Source organism: Cucurbita maxima, unplaced genomic scaffold (assembly GCF_002738345.1).
Source record: "Cucurbita maxima cultivar Rimu unplaced genomic scaffold, Cmax_1.0 Cma_Scf00042, whole genome shotgun sequence".
NCBI lineage: Eukaryota > Viridiplantae > Streptophyta > Magnoliopsida > Cucurbitales > Cucurbitaceae > Cucurbita > Cucurbita maxima.
In genome coordinates, this window is record NW_019272058.1 from 661,610 (window position 1) to 682,455 (window position 20,846).

A 20,846-nucleotide genomic window follows, 5' to 3' on the forward strand; every position below is an offset into this window, starting at 1 on the left:
AAGTGAACAAACAACAACTGATCACGGTTTCTTATAGTACATTTTGAGACATTTTAGTCGTGATGGGTGTAGATATGATTTTGAGAACTAATCATACACCCCATATTGGCACAACAATAATAGTAAAGACATATCTAAGATGTAAGAAAATAAAAGGGGTTTGGAATGAGCATGTCACCATGAACCAGAAATCATTTACAAGAATAGTTGAGACATCTAACATGCAGCCATAGGCAATACGCCTTGACCAATCATGACCGCGACATCTGCTCTTACACAATTTGTCAATATCTCTATCAACCGGCTCTTCATAAACTCAACGTTGTAGGATGAGACTGACTTTAGGTCTCGCGACGCGCTTCTAGCTGATCTCAGTATTGAGAAGTCTTTTCCAACCTTCTAGGGGCTGTTGAAAATCACTTCTCGATTTGTTAACTCTTAAAGTCTTCTTTATTGATGTATTTCCTACTTTCTTTGCTTGAAACTTTTAACTTCTTTGCATGACGTCATACCACCTGCTTCTACTTGATGTTTTCTTGGTCGGAATAATAACGTTTCAAGTTATTGACGTGGATAAAACCTGAGTTTTACCGTTTTTCTTATTCACACGATTTCAGAAAATCGTGAGTTTGACCATTTGACAAATCACGTCGAATGGATCACCAGAGTTTTAGAAGGGAGTGGCACAGATTTAGTTGGCCACTCTCCAGCCAATTTTAGAATTCTTTTTTACTTTAAATAGGAGATTTGTTCAGAAAATAAAACAACCTGAACGCAGTCAAATTCAGAGTTATTTTTCTCTCTCCTTTTTGTTACTCATTTTCCCAATTTCCTCTCACCGAAATTCTGTGAAAACCAACAAGTGGTATCAGAGCCAGGTTGAAGATCGGTGTATATCATTGCAGAGGAGCCAACCTATCAACAAACAAGTTGAATAGCTCAAGTGGTTAGAGCTTTGACCTAACATCACAAAGGTCTCAGGTTCGAGTAGAAGAAAATGCAAAGTGTAAAAACACACACATCGTGGGACCCATCTCGGGCAGGCTCACTCACTCCTCCATGCCGTCGTCGTGTGCCGACATCTCCATCACCGCCGCCACGAAGAGGGCGTCAAGTTATTGTTGAGCGAGTGATCAGGGAGACAACGACTGCCGTCGTTCAGTATCCAATATTGACAAAGTCCAATTATAACGAATGGATCTTGTTGATGCGCGTCAACCTACAGGCGCAAGGGTTATGGCATGGTGTTGAGCCAGAGGAAGGAGAAACGATTGAGTACCGTGAGGATCGGTTGGCGTTTGCCAGGCGCAAGGGTTATGGCATGGTGTTGAGCCAGAGGAAGGAGAAACGATTGAGTACCGTGAGGATCGGTTGGCGTTTGCCGCCATATTACGATCTGTGCCCCCAGAGATGCTGGGGGGGGGGCTAATTCAAACCCTTCGGGGTAAAATAAGAACAGCCCCCAACATTCAAACCGCCCCTTTTCCCATTCGCAAGAACTTGTTTCAGTTGCATATCATAAGGAATTCGAACAACTGCTTCAAATACAGTATCAGGAAGTACCGCTTGTGGAACCTCGATATCCATGGGCTATTCGAACAACTGCTTCAAATACAGTATCAGGAAGTACCGCTTGTGGAACCTCGATATCCATGGGCTTATTAGCTAAATGGCAGTTGGCGCAGACAATACGGCCGGTTGCTTCTCGTGGATTTTCATAACCCTGCTGTGCAAAAATGGGATATGCATTTGAAACGGGTGTCTAATCTGTTATTTTTTATATATCGAAGTGGACGATTCCATCGTTTATAGTCGAAAAGAATAGTCACAAGAGGTTTTTCAAACCAGAACATATCTTTTTCGTCTGTATCTAAATCTAACAGCATTTTGTAATTTTCTTTATTTCCATCCGGAGGGTAAGAAGTTTCATAAACAGGTCTTTTTATCTTTTGATAGCGTGTCCTTTTAAAGTGGAATTCATCCTTTGTTTTTTCCTTTCCATTCACTCGGATCTCTTCCGTTTCATCGATTTTGTCCGGATCCTCCTTTTCTTCCGAAAAAAGGGAAGGAGAAGTATCTTCTTCGGTGGATCCCTCTTGTTCCTGTTTAGTTTCCTCCGATCGAGTCGATTCCATGATTATAAGTTCATTCCATACCGGGCCAGACCGGAATAGGGCTAGGTTATATACATTCTAATTATGAGAAGGGGTCATCCGAGCGTATTTAAATAGATACTATGTTTACATATGGATCCCTACGTCCTTACATTCCATTTAGGATTAGGAATAGGCAGGCGTACGGACCTGTTTTTTACATATCTCTCGTTATTTGGGACCCTATTCATCTCTTTGGGCTTCTATTGAATCGAGAAATAGGTTTGATTGTCCATCTTTTTGATATAATAGTAAGGCATCCTCCGGATAATTCAAATCGAAGCAATTGGATGTCCGACTCGGACCTATATGACATGACCGAGCAATAGAAATACTCTAACACTCCACCGTTGTCATATATTCCATACATCACACTAGATAGATATCATATTCATGGAATATGATTCACTTTCAAGATGCCTTGGTGGTGAAATGGTAGACACGCGAGACTCAAAATCTCGTGCTAAAGAGCGTGGAGGTTCGAGTCCTCTTCAAGGCATAATGTTGAGAATGCCCGTTGAATTGGAAGGAATAAGTTCGGCAGCGGATCACGAAATCTTGGCGATCTTCTCTATCTAATGAATGGGAGTCCGCTTTGAAATCGTCCGCCCTGCACCCCCCCCCGAGTATATGCTTCAACAGGAATTAAACAAGGGTAGATTGATACAATAGAAACCTCTGGTAAAATGCCCACCCGTAACCCAGCAGATAAAGTACATTACATAGTCCGTTTTAGGGATTGGCGACTTACCCATTCAGTGACTTTGGCACTGGACGTTCCAAAAATGGGGTACTATCGGGTCGGGTGAATTCAATAATAGACGCCTGTTGGCATTCCAGCCTTCCTTCTCCTTTCAGGGCCTACCCGAAAGAGAATCCAGTGTTTCTTGGTCGTGAATATCTGAATAGGACGAACCGCCCCGTGGTTTGCTTCGGAACAAAACAATTAGAATTAGGCTCGTTGAACTGGAATGTGTATTATCCATATAGGGGATCTTTCAATGGAGAAGATCCGTCGACCTAAGACGAAGAGAAGGGTCTATCTATTTTATTTAGTTATTCAGTTAAACCAATGATTCGTTATTGTAACAGATAGCAACAAACATTTCATCCGGGAAAAGCCATCTTTTTCTCAACAATGTCTTTGTCATTTGATCCAATAGCGTTCCGTTAGATAGGAACAGATTTGATAAATACTGATAACTCTCGGATGGAGTATTAGAACGGAAAAATCCATTAGATAATGAACTATTGGTTCTAAGCCATCTCTGGTGATGAATCAACAATCCGAAGTGCTTTTNAGGCCGAAAAGGCCCATGTGGCTCAATCCGAGGAGGATGAGCCAGCTCTCTTCATGGTAAGTGCATGAATCCGTCGATGATTTTTCAATGCGGATCACGGGGCTCGCCAACAACATCACCACACTCGGTGGCAGCATCAGCGAGACAGAAATCGTGAAGAAGATGCTGCACGTTGTCCCTGATCACCTCGAGCAAGTTGCAATTTCAATCGAGACATTGCTTGACGTGAACGACCTAACGGTAGAAGAGGTGACCGGAAGAAAAATACCATTTCAGCTGTCGACAAGGGGGGTCGTCTACTCCTCACTGAGGAGGAATGGCTTGCACGTCTAAAGCTCCGTGACAACACCGGCGAGAGCAACGGGTCCTCCTCCAGCCGCAAAGACGGTAAGAAGCCATGGATCTCCCACGGGCGCATGCGCGGGAAAGATGGGAATCAAAAGAAGGAGTCGACCAATGGCAGACCAATCTGCACGAACTGTGGGAAGAGAGGACACCTAAGCAGGAATTGCTGGAGCAAGCTTAGGAACAAGGAGAAGGCCGAAAAGGCCCATGTGGCTCAATCCGAGGAGGATGAGCCAGCTCTCTTCATGGTAAGTGCATGTGTCCCCACTATCGATTCCAAATCCACGGAAATGGAGGTAATCAACAACGATGTTGAACTCGAGAAAGAGCTCCAGCTGGGGGTAGCAAAGGTGGCACCAGCTAGGGAGCCAATTCAACTGGAGGAGGAGCGAGTGTTCGCTCAGATCAGCGAGCGGGGACGAGCAACACAAGGACCGGCGATGGATCCTAGACACAGGGGCAACAAACCATATGACCGGGGCTAGATCTGCATTCTCCGAACTCGACTCGGGGATCCGCGGGACGGTGAAATTCGGCGACGGATCCGTCGTCGAGATCGAAGGACGCGGCACCATCCTATTCGCCAGCAAGGGAGGCGAGCATCGCAAGCTGACCGACGTCTACTTCATCCCGAGGCTCAAGGCTAACCTTGTGAGCCTGGGTCAACTCGATGAGACAGGCTGTTTCATCTCCATCGAGCGCGGATTACTCAAAATTTGCGATAATCAACGACGGCTGCTCACACAGGCAAGGCGCACGACAAACCGTCTTTACATCCTGGAGTTAGAGATAGAGCAACCTGTCAGTCTCTCAGCCAAGACCGAAGAGGTATCTTGGAGGTGGCACGCAAGGTACGGGCATTTAAACTTTCCTGCTCTAGAAAAACTACAGAAGGAGAAGTTAGTGCACGGTTTGCCAGCAATCAAAGGTGTGAACAAGCTGTGCGACGGGTGCCTCATCGGCAAACAGAGGCGCACACCCTTTCCGTCTCGAACATCCTATCGAGCCGATGAGCCGTTGGAGCTTATACACGGCGATATCTGCGGGCCCATCAAGCCGGCAACCCCAGGCGGTAAGAGTTTCTTCCTCCTATTAGTCGATGACAAAAGCCGCTTCGTGAGGCGGCAGAGGCGGTTAAGTGCATTAAAGCGCGAGCGGAGGCCGAATGTGAGAAGAAGATGCGAGTGCTGCGCACAGACCGAGGCGGAGAATTCACCTCGACAAGTTTCGGTAAGTATTGTGACGAAATCGGCATACAACGGCACCTAACGGCGCCCTACTCCCCCCAACAGAACGGAGTGGTGGAGCGCCGGAATCAGACCATCGTCGGGACAGCAAGGTCATTGTTGGTGACGGCCGGGATGCCTGGGAGATTCTGGGGAGAGGCAGTAATGACGGCCGTATATCTCCTCAATCGGTCACCAACCCGAAGCCTTGACGGGAAGACACCATATGAGGCCTGGTACAACAAAAAACCAGCGGTACATCATTTTCGCGTGTTCGGCTGCGTCGCTTACATGAAGGTAACACGTCCCCACCTCGCCAAGCTCGATCCTAGGGGGCTAAAGGTCGTTTTTATCGGCTATGAACCCGGGAGCAAGGCGTACAGACTATATGATCCTGTAGGGGGGCGAGCTCACGTGTCACGCAACGTCGTCTTCGACGAAAGCACCTTCTGGCAGTGGAATGACGTGAACGAGGCAGACCATAATCCAAATCAATTTACGGTGGAGTACCTCATCACCGAGCCGGAAGAAGGAGGAGCCCAGCATCAGCAGCCGTCACCGCAGCCAGCAGGTGCAACCCCTGAACCAGTGGAATTCGCAACACCACGGACTGCGGATTCGACGCTGGATGCCGATCACGATACTGATCTGAAGGCCAGGTACCGGAGGATGGACGACCTAGTAGGAGGAGGTGAACCACCTGGACTGGCAGTGCGCGAGCTCGAAGAAGTGGCCGAACTACATGCCATCAGTGCAGATGAACCGAACACCTTCGCCGAAGCAGAAAAGAACCCGTGCTGGCTGAAGGCAATGCAGGAGGAGATGACATCCATCACCGAAAATCAGACGTGGAGTCTGGAGGATATGCCGCCGGGACACCAAGCCATAGGGCTCAAATGGGTCTTCAAACTGAAACGCAACGAAAAAGGAGAAGTTGTGAAACACAAGGCCCGTCTGGTGGCGAAGGGCTACGTCCAGAAGCAAGGAGTGGACTTCGAAGAGGTATTTGCGCCAGTGGCAAGGTTAGAATCCGTTCGTTTCTTACTTGCAATTGCAGCACATTACTCTTGGGAGGTTCACCATATGGACGTAAAGTCTGCTTTCCTTAACGGAGAGCTGAAGGAGACTGTTTATGTCCGACAATCACCTGGCTTCCTGGATAACAACAACCCCAATAAAGTATTGCGCCTGCACAAGGCACTCTACGGGCTTCGACAAGCTCCACGAGCCTGGAACGCGAAGCTCGACAGTACTTTACTGTCACTGAAATTCAAACGTTGCGCCTCTGAGCATGGCATGTACACGCACGGCCATGACAAGAAGCGACTAATCGTGGGAGTGTACGTCGACGACCTCATAATCACTGGAGGTGACATGGAAGTCCTCAGAAGGTTCAAGAAGGAGATGTCGAAAAACTTCGAGATGAGCGATCTCGGCGTGCTCAGCTACTATCTCGGCATCGAAGTGCAACAGAATTCTACCGGCATCTCCATCTGCCAAAGTGCATACGCAAAGAAGCTGCTGGACACAACTGGACTTGTGGACAGTAATCCTACAAGGACGCCAATGGAGGCCCGACTCCAACTAAGGAAGGTTGGCACTACGACGACAGTCGACTCCACCAATTACCGCAGCATTGTCGGGAGTCTACGCTATCTGGTAAACTCTCGTCCTGATCTTGCTTATTCTGTTGGATATGTGAGCCGGTTTATGGAAGCACCTAGGGAGGAGCATTTAGCGGCTGTCAAGCGCATCCTGCGCTATGTAGCCGGAACCAGAGGCTGGGGTATAAGATACTGCGCAGGGAGCGGAAAGGAGAAACTCAAGCTAGTTGGCTACAGTGAAAGGAGATCCTGCGCTATGTGAGAAGTACTGGGATTGATACCATGCATCAACAAAGGAATCGATTACTAAATATATTAGTTCTTTTAAATTTTTCCTTATTTACGACATAATGAGCGGAGATAGTTTTTCATTTTTAATATCATTGATGACGGGAAGTTTAAAGTTTTCTGATGTAAAATCGTGGGAATGTAGCATGCGAGAGATACGGGGATCGATACCTCACATCTCCAAAAGAAACTATTCGTTATTACTATTTTATTTTTATTCAATATTTCCTTAATTATGATATAATGAGTAGTGATATTTATTCATTTTTACTATTATTCATGACGAGATGTTTAGGGTTTTGTGACGTAAAAATTGTGGAGATGTAGCTTAGATAGTAGAGCGCTCGCTTTGCATGCGAGTTGTACGGGGATTGGTAACCTGCATCTCCAAAAGAAAGTATTTAATTTGTTATTATATTTTTTTCATTTTCACAATTATCGATGCCCCGCATAACCAAAACAAACTATTTCTTATTAATATTTTGATATTTTTTTTATTTTCACCATTATTTATGATGGGACATTTAGGGTTTTATGATGTAAGAATCATGGGATTGTAGCTCAGATGGTAGAGCGCTCGCTTTGCATGTGAAAGGTATGGGGATCGATACCCTGCATTTCCAAAAATAAGACTAATTTTCACTATTATCAATGACGGGAAATTTAGAGATTTGTGATGCAAGAATTGTGGGGATGTACCTCAGATGGTAGAGTCCTTGCTTAGCATGAGAGGTATGAGAATCGATATCCTGCATCTTCAAAAGAGAGAGCAAGAGAATATTTGTACCAATAGAAAAAGTAAAGGCGGTGACAGGTGGTACATTATCCGTCCTTTGTTATTTTGCTTTGACGTTGTTTGACTCCGTATCTACGCACTTCTTTATTTCTACTGATTTTGTTACTTGGACCATATTCGCAATTTATTTACATATGCGAACAAATAAAAATTTTGAAGGGATAGGGCTACATAGTTATGGTTCATTTACATTAACATCTAATTGAATGAATTCAAGAAAGGGCCTAACGAACACAAACACGGGAGAGTATAGATAAGAAAACTGTGTGTAAGACATCGAGAACCCTTTCAATCACTACATTACTTCATTCAAATGGTTCTCACAAAACCCAAATTATTAATTATTATATTATTGTTGTTTTATTTTTTTTCCAAAAAGTATCTAGCAAAATAATTAGATAAAAGAGCTTCGACCTTGTCAACTGATAGTGACAAAATCTGGATAAATACCAATACCTATGACAGGTATAAGGATAGAGATCGTAACAAACAACTCTCGTGGTCCCGAATAAAAAAAATAAGAATTTTGAACATTAAAAAGCTTGTATCCATAGAACATGTGGCGTAACATAAATAATAAATAAATGGGAGTTAATATGATTCCAATTGCCATTACCAAAGTAATTAGTATTTTTGTCATTAAAAGATATTTTTGGTACATTATCCGTCCTTGGTCATTTTTCTTTGACGTTGTTTGACTCCGTATCTAGGCACTCCTTTATTTCCACTGATTTTGTTAGTCAAGCGAGGATAGTGTTAGAACCCTTGTTACACAATTTTCTAGTAGGCACCCCGGCAGGGGTGGATATGGTCATCGCCTATAGGGTAAAGGATGGTCACATAGTAATATCAGGGGTTAGCTTGGGTGTAGACTTGATGGTGGTCGATATGACCGTGTACGATGTAATCCTAGACATGGACTGGTTGGCGGAAAACCATGCTAGCATAGACTGTCACAAGAGGGAGGTCATTTTCACACCACCGTCGAGGACCAGATTAAGGTTCAGGGGCACCAGTCTGGGAACGATGCCCAAGGTGATATCGATGATGAAGGCGAAGAAGCTGGTCCGGCACGGGGCCTGGGCGATACTAGCCATCATGGCAAGGATCAAGGAAGAAGGTGTCCCCCTAACCGAGTTGCCAATAGTGAGTGAGTTCCCAGATGTGTTTCCAGAGGACCTACCGGGGACTCCCCCATCCCGAGATGTCGACTTCGCTATAGAACTGGAATCAGGGACCGGCCCCATATCCAAGGCATCGTACCGTATGGCACCAGCAGAGCTGGAGGAACTTAAGGTGCAACTACAAGAACTCCTAGACAAGGGGTTTATTAGACCGAGCGTGTTCCATGCGGTATTATTCGTCAATTAAAAGGACGGTTCCATGCGCTTGTTCGTCGATTACAGGGAACTGAATAAGAGGACAGTGAAGAACAGGTACCCCCTCCCACACATCGAAGACTTATTTGATCAGCTCAGAGAGGCCACGATGTTTTCAAAGATCGATCTTCGTTCAGGTTACCACCAAGATCAAGATAAAAAATGAGGACGTGCCAAAAACAGCTTTTAGAACAAGGTACGACCATTATGAGTTTGTAGTAATGTCATTTAGACTCACCAATGCTCCTGCAGTGTTTATGGAACTGATGAATCGGGTGTTCAAGGAATATTTGGATACCTTTGTCATTGTATTCTTAGATGACATCCTAGTATATTCAAGGACGGATTAGGAGCACCAAACGCACCTGAGGAAGGCCTTGACAGTCTTGAGGGAAAACAGGTTGTGTGGCAAGTTCTAGAAATGCGAGTTTTGGTTACGCGAAGTCTCATTCCTGGGACATGTGATATCGACAGAAGGAGTGTCAGTTGACCCTACCAAGGTGGAGGCGTTCACCGGCTGGGCCCGTCCAACTACTGTGGCTGAGGTACGGAGTTTTCTGGGTCTGGCAGGCTACTACCGTTGCTTCGTGCAGGACTTCTCCAAGATAGCGACACCTCTCTCACGACTGACTTGAAAGGCTACGGCGTTCGTATGGACCGAGGAGTACGAGGCAAGCTTCTGGGATCTGAACGAGAGACTGGCGACCGCACTCGTGCTCACAATGCCCGATGGTACAGGGAACTACGTCATTTTCAGTGATGCTTCCAAAAAGAGCCTAGGGTGCGTGTTGATGCAACGTGGGAGGGTTATTGCCTACGCATCCAGACAACTGAAGGACTATGAAAAGAACTACCTTGTGCATGACTTGGAACTGGCAGTAGTAGTCTTCGCATTAAAGATATGGCGACACTACTTGTATGGGGAGAGGACTCAAATCTATACCGATCATAAGAGCCTGAAGTACTTCTTCACCCAGAAGGAATTGAATATGAGGCAACAACGGTGGCTAGAGCTAGTCAAGGATTATGATATAGATATCCAGTACTACACCAGGAAGGCCAACGTAGTCGTAGATGCCCTGAGTAAGAAGGCAGCGCATTCGTCGGCACTATTCACGAAAGAACCCCGAGTGCAGGTAGACTTCGAGCGAGCGAGGATAGCAGTAGCACTGAAGGGTATTAAGGCGCAACTGCCTCGACTAATGTTGCAACCCACCCTTCGGTAGAGAATCATTGAGCGCAGGCAAGGGACTCCGGTTTAATGAGGGCACTTAACGAAATGGAAACATAACCAGCGGGTGGGTACTCCAAGGCAGCGGATGGTGGGTTACTGTACCACGGTCACTTGTATGTACCGGCGATAGAGGAATTGAGGGGTGAAATCCTGAGCGAAGCACATAACTCCCCATTCGTCATGCACCCTGGCAGCACGAAGATGTATCAGGACCTCAGACCCCACTTCTGGTGGTGTGGTATGAAGAAGGATATCGCGGAGTTCGTCAGCAGATGCTTGGTTTGCCAACATGTTAAAGCACCCAGACAGAGACCAGCAGGATTACTACAGCCCCTCAACATACCAGAGTGGAAGTGGGAGAACATCGCCATGGATTTCATAGTGGGCCTACCCAAAACGCTAAAGGGTTACACGGTCATATGGGTGGTCGTGGACAGATTAACGAAGTCAGCACATTTCCTCCCCGGCAAGGCCACCTATATAGTGGACATGTGGGCACAACTGTACATGAAGGAAATCGTCAGGTTGCATGGGGTCCCCATGTCGATTGTATCAGACCGAGATCCACGGTTTACTTCGGCATTTTGGCGTGGACTCCAGAAGGCGTTGGGCACTCGACTGGACTTTAGCACAGCGTATCACCCACAGACTGATGGCCAAACGGAACGCTTGAACCAAGATCGTGTGGCTCTTTCTTCAAAAGAGTCAACATCAAACATTAGATCTTTGATTGGAAACCCATCCAGGGGAGCGTCGATTGCTTCAATTCCATCAATGATCTTCCCTTGATTTTTTGGTGCACTGCCAGGTTTTTATACAATTCACCTTCAAGCGCCACCATAGTTTTGCATCGTACATGAGATGCATTGTGGTCCAACGTAACTCTCAGGTCCTCTGAGCAAGTTCCTATAGTCTTGAAGTATAATATCAAAACATATTAACGTATTTTATATGTTAAATATTAAAATAATTGATGTGTATCATAAACATTAAATAAAAATATATATTTGAAATTTGAATGAGATTCATATTAATTAAATATAAATTATGATATTCTACGACATTTTAATATTATTTAAATAAGATATTATATCTTAATGTATTAGGTATTCAAATATATAATTTGACAAAAATTATCACACGTTCATCGTAAATAGAACCCTAGGGTTAAATCAAAAAGCATCAAACACTAAATACTCTGACATTTTATGTGATATTTTGCGGAGGAATCTGATAAGGTCTTCAAAGAGCATGTGGTCATGTCTAACATTTTAGGTTAACAACATGGTGAAAAGAAACCAGAAATTCTGATGCGGGTAATTAACTAATGATTTGATAAAAAGAATTTAGAGTAAAATGTTTGTATAAAATTCGATATGAAATTGAGATTTCGGAAAATTCTAATTTCCTAAAAGGACAAATATAAAATAGCATTTAATGTCCAGTTTAGAAAATATGAGAGGAACGTTATGCCATTTAAGCTAAAAAACGCTCCATCCGAATTTCTGAAGATTATGAATGATATTTTCAATCCTTTCAAAAAATTTCAATAGTTTATATTGATGATGTGTTGATATTTTTAAAACTATTAAGATCAACACTTTAAACATCTACATACATTCATTAATGTAATACAAGAAAATAAGCTAGTTGTGTCCATATCCAAAATAAAATATCGAATAATAACAAAATCATATCCGTTTTCTTCGATTTTAAATTTATTTGAGCCTTATAAAACCCATCCAATGGTCCATTGGGTTTGTCTCAAAATTTGGTGATGACGTATCCAAAGCCAACTTCAAAAAAATTTTAGGTTCTCTCAATTATGTGTCTTAAATCATTTAAGATTTCAGGCACATTTACAAATGTCTTGATGTGTGTCTTCAAAATAATACAAAGTCTTGATTTGTAAGGGATATCTCTCCAACAACAAAAAATCAAATCATTAGTCAAATAAACTCTCTGCTTAAGTCTTATTGACCCAAGGGCAGATCTCATAGTGAAACGTGACGCATCAAATATCGGATATGGAGGTATCTAAAATTGTCAAAGAGGACATGGGAATCAATTATCATCTTTCATTCAAAAGCCTCGAATAATACCATACAAATTACAAAACAGTAAAAAAAAAATATATATTATTTCCATTGTACTCTGTGTACAAATTTTTTAAAGGACATTTAAAATAAATGGAGCGTATTTGTTACACTTTTAAGTTCAATTACAATAAATCAAGAAAAGAATTGAGTGGCAATAAAATATCACTTTGATATTGGAATGTAAGTTGAAGACATTTTATCCTTGGGAGTTGAATTACAATTAAGATTATTTATGTTATGTCTTATTTTCTTCAATTTGTATTTAATAGCTTTTGATAGTTTGTAGATGAACTCCATTATGTTTGAATTATCATTTTAGCGTATTAAATGCTTGTAATATTCAAGTTTGAAAACATTGAGGAATACAAAAACTTTGTGTTTGAAACCATTTGGGTGTTATATTTCTTTCAGGTTTTAGGTTTGGTATTAAAATCTATTCATTGGATTAGTCATGATCAAGCTAATTCTTGAGTGAGTCGTCTTGGATTCTAAGAGTGACAATCTTAGATTCCAAGTTCAATCTAAGAGTTATTTATCCTTCTAACCTACTCTTGGTTGAAATCAATTCATTAAGTTAGCTTTCTTTATGAAAGTCTGCAAGGATACTACGACCTCTAGCTTTTCAAAATCCAGCGTTGTTGGCGCTTATCAAAATCGCTGCCCAAATAAAGTTTAAGAAGTGGTTCTATGGTGTAGTTGTTAGCACTTTCGACTTTGAATCTAACGACCTATGTTTAATTTCCGATAGGTAATCCACCAATTTATATAAAATTGGTCCATAGCCTATTCGGTAGGGTCACTTTTGAATCGATAATCTGTAGAAGGGGTCACTAAGGTTGAGATCATACAAAATGGGTCCATAACTCAATGTTAGAGCATTTGACTGCAGATCTAAGAGGTCACCAATTCGAACCTAGTTGGGCCCTTCTATCTTGGATAGAAATTTGTTACACTTTTTTGTTCCGACTCTATGTCTAAGGGGTCACTAAGATTAAAATCCTACAAAATGGATTCATGGCTCAATGGTAGAAAATTTGACCGGTCACCCGTTTGACCTTGGTTGGGCCCTTCTATTTTGGACAGACACTTTGTAAACATTTGGACTGACACTCTGTAGAAGGGGTAACTAAGGATGAAATCATGCAAGCTGGGTCCATAGCTCAATGGTAGAGTATTTGACTGCAGATCAAGAGGTCACAAGTTCAAATCTGCTTCTGACCACGAGTGTTTTCACCCTTTGTTTCTCGAAGGAATAATGAAATAATATAGTTTTGCATGGAAGAAAGACCGAGATGTAAAGTATTATTTCAATTTGTTTGTCATATACAACAATATATAAATTAACTATAAGAAATATATAACATTACATGTTCTTCAAGACAAGGAGGGTTACTTCTGCAACCACTCTAAAGGTACACAAGATTGTTAGATAAAATAGCTCTAGAACTTCTGCAACCACTCTAAAGGTACTCAAGATTGTTAGATAAAATAGCTCTAGAACTTCTGCAACCACTCTAAAGGTACTCAAGATTACAACGAGTTAGATAAAATCTAGAACTTCTGAAATCACCTTGATGAGAAATCACAAAATAAAGAACGACAACACAAGACATTTTAAAACAAAATGGTGTGGGGAATCTATTATTTCATGGATACCACTTTAGTTATCCTAGAAGGTAAAGTCATATGGATCAAAATGGTGTGGGGAATCTATTATTTCATGGATACCACTTTAGTTATCCTAGAAGGTAAAGTCATATGGATCGTGATGAGCATTTTCTCCCATATCTTGGTTTTGCTAACTAAAGTTTTCAATAACTCCCAAACTTCATTACGTTATATAACCTCTCGAGATAAGGAGATCTACTGATGAGTTTCATAGCATTTGAAGGTCATCTAGGTCATAAACCAAAGGTAAATTACCTTAGGGACATTATGATCATTTTACACCATTTCTTCATTTACCTACTTATCCTTATCCAATGACCATCAAATTTCATATCTAACCTCAACATGCTATAATATGCTCAGTATTAAAATTTGATAGGCAACGGAGTACATATAGTGGGTTATTTTAACGTTACTTAAATCTCGAGCTATTTGATCGGTTCGGGGTCTTAACTCACGGTTCTTTGGGCTTTTCTTTTATATATCTTTAATTCATACTTGGTTTAAGGTTCATATGAAAATCCAAGAGATTTCTACCAGTATTTCTTAACAAAGAGTCAAAGGGGGTTACTTGCCTCGTCGTCGACGTTTGGGACCTCCATTCTTGAGCTTCCAGTACCTGAATTACTTCAAATTTCCTTCCACATACTCCTTATTGTGTCTAGTTTATGAAACCATAATATTTTTCATGAGAATCAGTTTGGAATGGGGTTAAAATTGAGAAAACCCGAGAAAAGATCAAATTTTGAGTTGACTTGGACAATTCAGTTGAATTGGCCGTATCATCGTTTTCTTCCTTTAAACAGGAAGAAGATGCGCATTTTTCGCATCGCCGCCATCTGAAACTCGACCTTTACAGCCACATTTACAACGTTTTTCTCCTCGATTTCTTCGTGAAACTTAAAGATGAATGTTACAAGAAAGGGCTAGGGATTTATTTGATACTCTCTCGTGGATCGTAGCCTAAGATATTCGCTTCCAAAGTCATCCAAAATCTGATTTATCGCTCGAGATAAATCAAAGGATTTCTTATTGGGTAGTCGATATTAGGGGTTTCAAGGCCCTATTTCTACATTGAACCTCTTCCATATCCTATCTTCAGGCTAAAGGAATTTATTGGAGGAACGTCTTTGTGTATAGGATGTTAATTTTCAGAAATCGTTCTCGGTATGCAACTCACTCGAAACGCCAGATTTTCGATCTCGTGGGTAGCTTGCTCTACGACGTTTCAGCTCTCGATTCCTTCGTCAAGTTTACTCGTTCTTCCTCTGAAGCTAGAGGAATCCTTAATTTGAAGGAACAAAGATCGTAGTTAGGAATTCGACTCTTATCCCCAATTTAATTTCGAAACCTATTTCCTTCAATTCAGCACGCTCTCAAGGTTATTTTTTTTCGTGGTCTTCTATGGAAGCATTCCTTGGAGATGCAAAAATTGATTGGAATCATTCTTGCTTGACGAGTCATCATGTATCCTCGGATTGGATTTTCAAGTTTTTCTTGAAGTTCTTCAATGGCAGATTGAATTAGGGGAATAGATTCTGGGCACTTTCAGCCCTCTATTTCTTCATTGAACTTGTGGGTAACCTTGTTGAGAAACTGTAGGAATAAGTTTAAAGAGAAATGGTGGAGGATTGCTCCCGAATTTGGAAGAAATCTGAGAGTAGAAGACCCACAATCTAAACGCTTATTGCCTTCGATTAGGGGATCGACCTTTCTCGTTTCTTATTCAGTATCGTTGCTCCTACCTCAGACTCTATAGGAGGAGCTTAAACCGACATTGAGAGCTCTGAAATCTTCATTATTTAGAGATAGAACTTTCTACATAATTTTTTGGAGATATCAACTCCGATCATAGCCTTACCGACCTTGGCTATGAATACTAGTTGTTGGATGTGATGATCCGTGCGTGTTCATTCTAGATCATATCAAATTTTGGAGGAGATCTAATAGTTGAGATTTGAGTTCAAAGGATTTTGCTCAGATGGTCACGGTAGATGCTCTGATTCTAATTAGAGTGGCATTTATGTAATTATCCATTCTTCTAGGGGTATTTTGATAATTTGCCACTTTCCAAATATTTTATTATTATTTTTCTTGAAAAATCCACAATTTTTCTACAAATTCCTCATCCATTTTTGAATCTTCAGATTTTGTCTAGATAAGGAATTACAAATCAGGAAAGATTTTTTATAATTGATAATGACTTTTTTGCCCATTACTTTTGGCTAATTTAATCTATTCTATTTATTTATTTTATTGTATTTTATTTTATTTTTTTTCTATTGATGGACGTATCTTTCTAAAACATACTAAATAAAACTAAATAATTGGTTAAAAGAGGATATGAGATACTTACGGTTAAATCTCTTTCCATATGATAATAACTCATTCTCATGTCCATCTTTGCAACCATGTATAAATTAAGGATTTTATTTCTCTTTGGTCAAAAACATCCTTAAAGGACAAAATTGAAGTTGTAGTTAGTCAATTATAATATTTCACGTGCTAGTTTTCAAACTACTTTAAATGGGTGTAAAGAAAGCATGAGAATAATTTAGTGTCACTAATATGACACGTGTTGGGCATGTACTGAAACACTTGTTAATACAATGAATATATTACAAATTTATAATCCAGCATTTCGAATCAAACACTTGACTTTGAATATATTTTGAGAGTGAAACGTACATTAAGCTTTTTTTTAAGTATACAAATATATAATCTTATTTATATGAATTTATTTCTAATATAAAATTGTCAAATTTTTTGAAATAATTCTTTTTAATTAATGTATCATTGTCACATCGGTGTCCTAGTTTTTTAAAAATGACATGTTACCATATTTGGTATCATATTTATGTCTCGTATCTATATTTCATTTTTATTTTTGTGACTCTGAGATATTTTGCTTTTATAAATAGATATCTTCACGAAAATAAGTTTAATTTATGTTGAGATGGAGAATAAAAATTGAGACTTAAGTACGTTGATACTTGGGACTTTGATTCTTTTTAGTGTGAAGCTTGCATCTTGCAATTACTTGGGTAGATAATGTGTTTTACTTAAAATTCACTCAAGAGAAAATAATCAAATAACGAACCATATTCGAGAGAGGATAATTTTTTTTTTTTAATCTTTGAGAAATAAGAAAGAATAAAAATTAAAACATGGCATGAATGTTTTTTTCTCGTAAATGTATAAAAAAAAAATCTTATATATTTTTAGATATAATTTAAGATTACCTATTTAATAGCGTTCTCCACAACTATAAATATCGAACTCCAAAGTATTCACGAGCAAAGTAAGCTTGTTGAAACTATCTATAAAAGTGTTTCAAAGTGAGTTGTGGAGAAGATTTGCCTTAAAATCTAGTTCCAATTAAGGATGCCAATGATGAAGAACTGCAAGCTCTTGGAAGGTTTGCCGTGAAAAATTTTAGAGGTGGTAGATATAATTTAATTTACAAGCCCGTGTGGTGGACGGTCTTTTTAGTCCCATATAGGCTTTGACCACAAATTTTATTTTATTGTGATAGAAGCTATAAATGACAATAATATTCATTGATAAGATATTGCAATTATGAAGAAGTTCCATCATATGCATCTACCGCCATCCTATAAGCTCTTATCTTTTGAGGAAGTCATCAATAGTATCACTACTAGATTGCTTTCTTTACTTACAATAAGTCCTCTCTATATGTGCTTGTGGGACATTACTCTCTTTTATCTATAAAAATGACATAGCCATAATGATATAATAATCCTTATATAAGTCTTTTTTCTTTTTCTCTCGTACCCACCTACATAGCCATAATGATATAATAATCCTTATATAAGTATCTTTTCTTTTTCTCTCGTCCCACCTACATAGCCATAATGATATAATAATCCATATATAAGTATCTTTTCTTTTTCTCTTGTACCCACCTTATACATAACATGTTAAATTAACTCATACTTAAAAAGATAATTTCTCTTTTGGAGATGCAGGGTATCGATCCCGTACCTCTCGCATGCTAAATGAGCTCTATCATATAAGCTACATCCCCACAATTTCAACCCCAACTTTTCCATCATCAATAATAGTGAAAATGAAAAAAATCTAGAGATGCAGGGTATCAATCCCCATACCTCTCGCATGCAAAGCGAGCACTCTACCATCTAAGCTATATCCCCACAATTCTTATGTTACAAATTCCTAAACATCTCGTCATCAGTAATAGTGAAAATGAAGTACTATCTACCCACATTATATCATAAATAAGGAAATATTGAATAGAAATAAAATATTAATAATAAATAGTTTCTTTTGGAGATGCGAGGTATCGATCCCCGTACATCACGTATGCTAAGCCGTACCTCTCGCATGCTCAGCGAAGCTACATCTCCATAATTCTTGCATCACAAAACCCTAAATTTTCCATCATCAATAATAGTAAAAATGAAGAAATATAACAGGAGAGTGTATACTCTTGAAATATAACAAATGTGACCCTCTTCTTCCCATTCGGGTTGGGTTGACGCAGAAGTCAAGTAAAAAGGAATGGAACCACAGAAGAGTTGTCTGCAGTTCACACTTGGGCAAAGACGACTGACTTTGGAAGCGGAACACAAAACTATTTACTCTATTCCGGGTTCTTATTGAGCATAGCGAAATCAAGGTTTACGAGAAAGTCAGCGAAGTTTGGTGTTCTACCTTTGCCTAGTCTCGATCCACAGTGGAAGGCTCCGCACCTGATCCTCGTTAGACTTAGCGGAAGTGTAAGGTGTAAGTTAAGAAAGAGAATAGAAGAAGAGATTCAGTCTGTCCCTTAGCCTAGTCTATATCTACAACTGACGCAACTCCGTACCGACGCCTCACTACCTACCTATTATTAATTAATTAACGGCTAAGCAATTTCATAACTTGAGCTTTTTTTCCTTAACCAGCTAACCTGAGTAACCTTAACTATCTTTCTTTCATTGTAAAGTCTAATTAAGCTTTAGTTTCTTTTGTCTTTCTTTTACCCTTTCAGGTTTAGGATCAAGATTAGGTTCAGGAGTAGGAGCAGGAGAATTCATCTTTCTTGTCTTGCTTTTGTCTTTCAATTTGGATTTCATTCATTTACTCGATTGTATATATAATGTGAATGAGCTTCTTTTTCTTTTCTTTTCATATTGATTCTTTCACTGTAAACTCTGTCTTCGTCTTCTTTCTTTCTTCCTTCTTTCTTTCACCTATTTATTGGTCTCTTTTCTTTTCTTTCCTCTCCTGTAAAGCACCTAATTCATTTATTCAAACACAGTCAACTCGTTCAATCAGTCAATCAAAGGTTTAAGGTTTCGTCTTTTCTTTTCTTTCATGTCCTATAAAGCAGTTAATGAATTTCTTCTCCCTTCACTATCTCTTTCACCTCTTTTTCTCGGTAAATAGGTTCAGGTTAGATAATATTGGTTCTGGGGGAAGGAAGGGAATAGAGAAAGATACCCGGACTGCAGTTCATAATCTTTGTTATATATTAATGTTCAAGTTCAGAATCTTTATTATAAGGTAAGGTATTATACTGCTATTATATATTAAGGTAATGTTACACTTTTCGTCTGTTAATCTTTCTTAGATTCAGGCAATGGAGCAAACAGACTGATAGTTTACGAGGATCAGCAATGAAATTGTGAGACCGAGTTAGAGAGGTGAATGAGAAAGAAGAAATAGGAAAAGTAGTTCACTTTCATTCATCTTTCTGTTGAGACTTTCAAAGAACCTGCTAATGAATGGACTCTCATGTAAAAGTGAAGAAGAGAAGCCTATTTACCTTGTTCAATAAGGTAAGAGAATAGAGAAAGATACTCGGTTAGGTTTAAAGATTATAGAGTCGTGCTCCACACCTTTATGTATAAACCATTCTGGCTGGAGTCTCCTTATACCAATCCGACTCGCCTTCAACTCAATCAATGAAAAGATATACGAGTTAGGTTTAAAGATTGATATCAGATTTCCACTCAATCAATGAAAAGATATTTATTTGAGTTTACACAATTCCCTCCTTTACCCCTGATGGTAGTCTTTGTGCTTCCCGAGGAAAAGCTGTACCTATTATAATGTCTCTACAAAGCTTGTACCTATTAGAATTGCTATGAAAAGCTAGTTGTACATATTCTATAGTTGTACCTATTCTATACCTTTACCTTTTCTATACATACTACGGGCGGGTGGTGAGAGGCAGGCAGCCCTCGTAGTTCGATTGCTAGACAGGAGGTTTTCCGGGGGGAGTGCGCCTAGGAGGTCCCCAACAAAAGAAAAATCAATGTGTAAATTCATATGATGCAATAGTGCGGTGCTTTTCCCTCTAAGCTGGAAGGCTGGCAGATTGATTTCTTTCCATCTATCTGGGATGATTTAGTCAGGGCAAAGGATGAATCCAAGGTATATTAAGGTTGGGTATTCGACTCCGGGGACTACGTGATCTATTGTCTCTATTATCTATGGGGTACTTTTTCTTTCTTTCATCCGTGACACCCTTTCTTCTCCTCCCTCAACCTGACTTCGCCCTCTCTCTCTTTCTTGTTGACAGTTCAATCTGAGTTGGTTACAGGGGAAAGCATGTAAAGGAAAAGTGAAATGGTAGCTACTTTTTCCCTTTCTGGTCGGTCTGGAGTGGTGTCATTGACTGAATTTCTCTTCACATCCCTCCATTTAAATCTCTACTCTGTTTTGGCTACAGACTGTTCGCGCTAAGACAGCAATGGTGTAACAAAAAAGAAACATAATTAAAAA

At 40.2% G+C, this 20,846-nt stretch overlaps 1 long non-coding RNA gene and 1 pseudogene across 1 annotated transcript; both read left to right on the plus strand.

Annotated features, from left to right (window-relative positions):
* The first annotated feature begins 2,118 nt into the window (after positions 1-2,118).
* Positions 2,119-2,386, plus strand: LOC111469951. The gene is made up of 2 exons (XR_002714957.1): positions 2,119-2,219; positions 2,294-2,386. It is a non-coding gene; the product is annotated as an uncharacterized LOC111469951 (long non-coding RNA).
* Positions 2,387-8,520: 6,134 nt separating this feature from the next.
* LOC111469949 overlaps positions 8,521-20,846 on the plus strand; it is a 42,383-nt pseudogene continuing 30,057 nt past the window's right edge.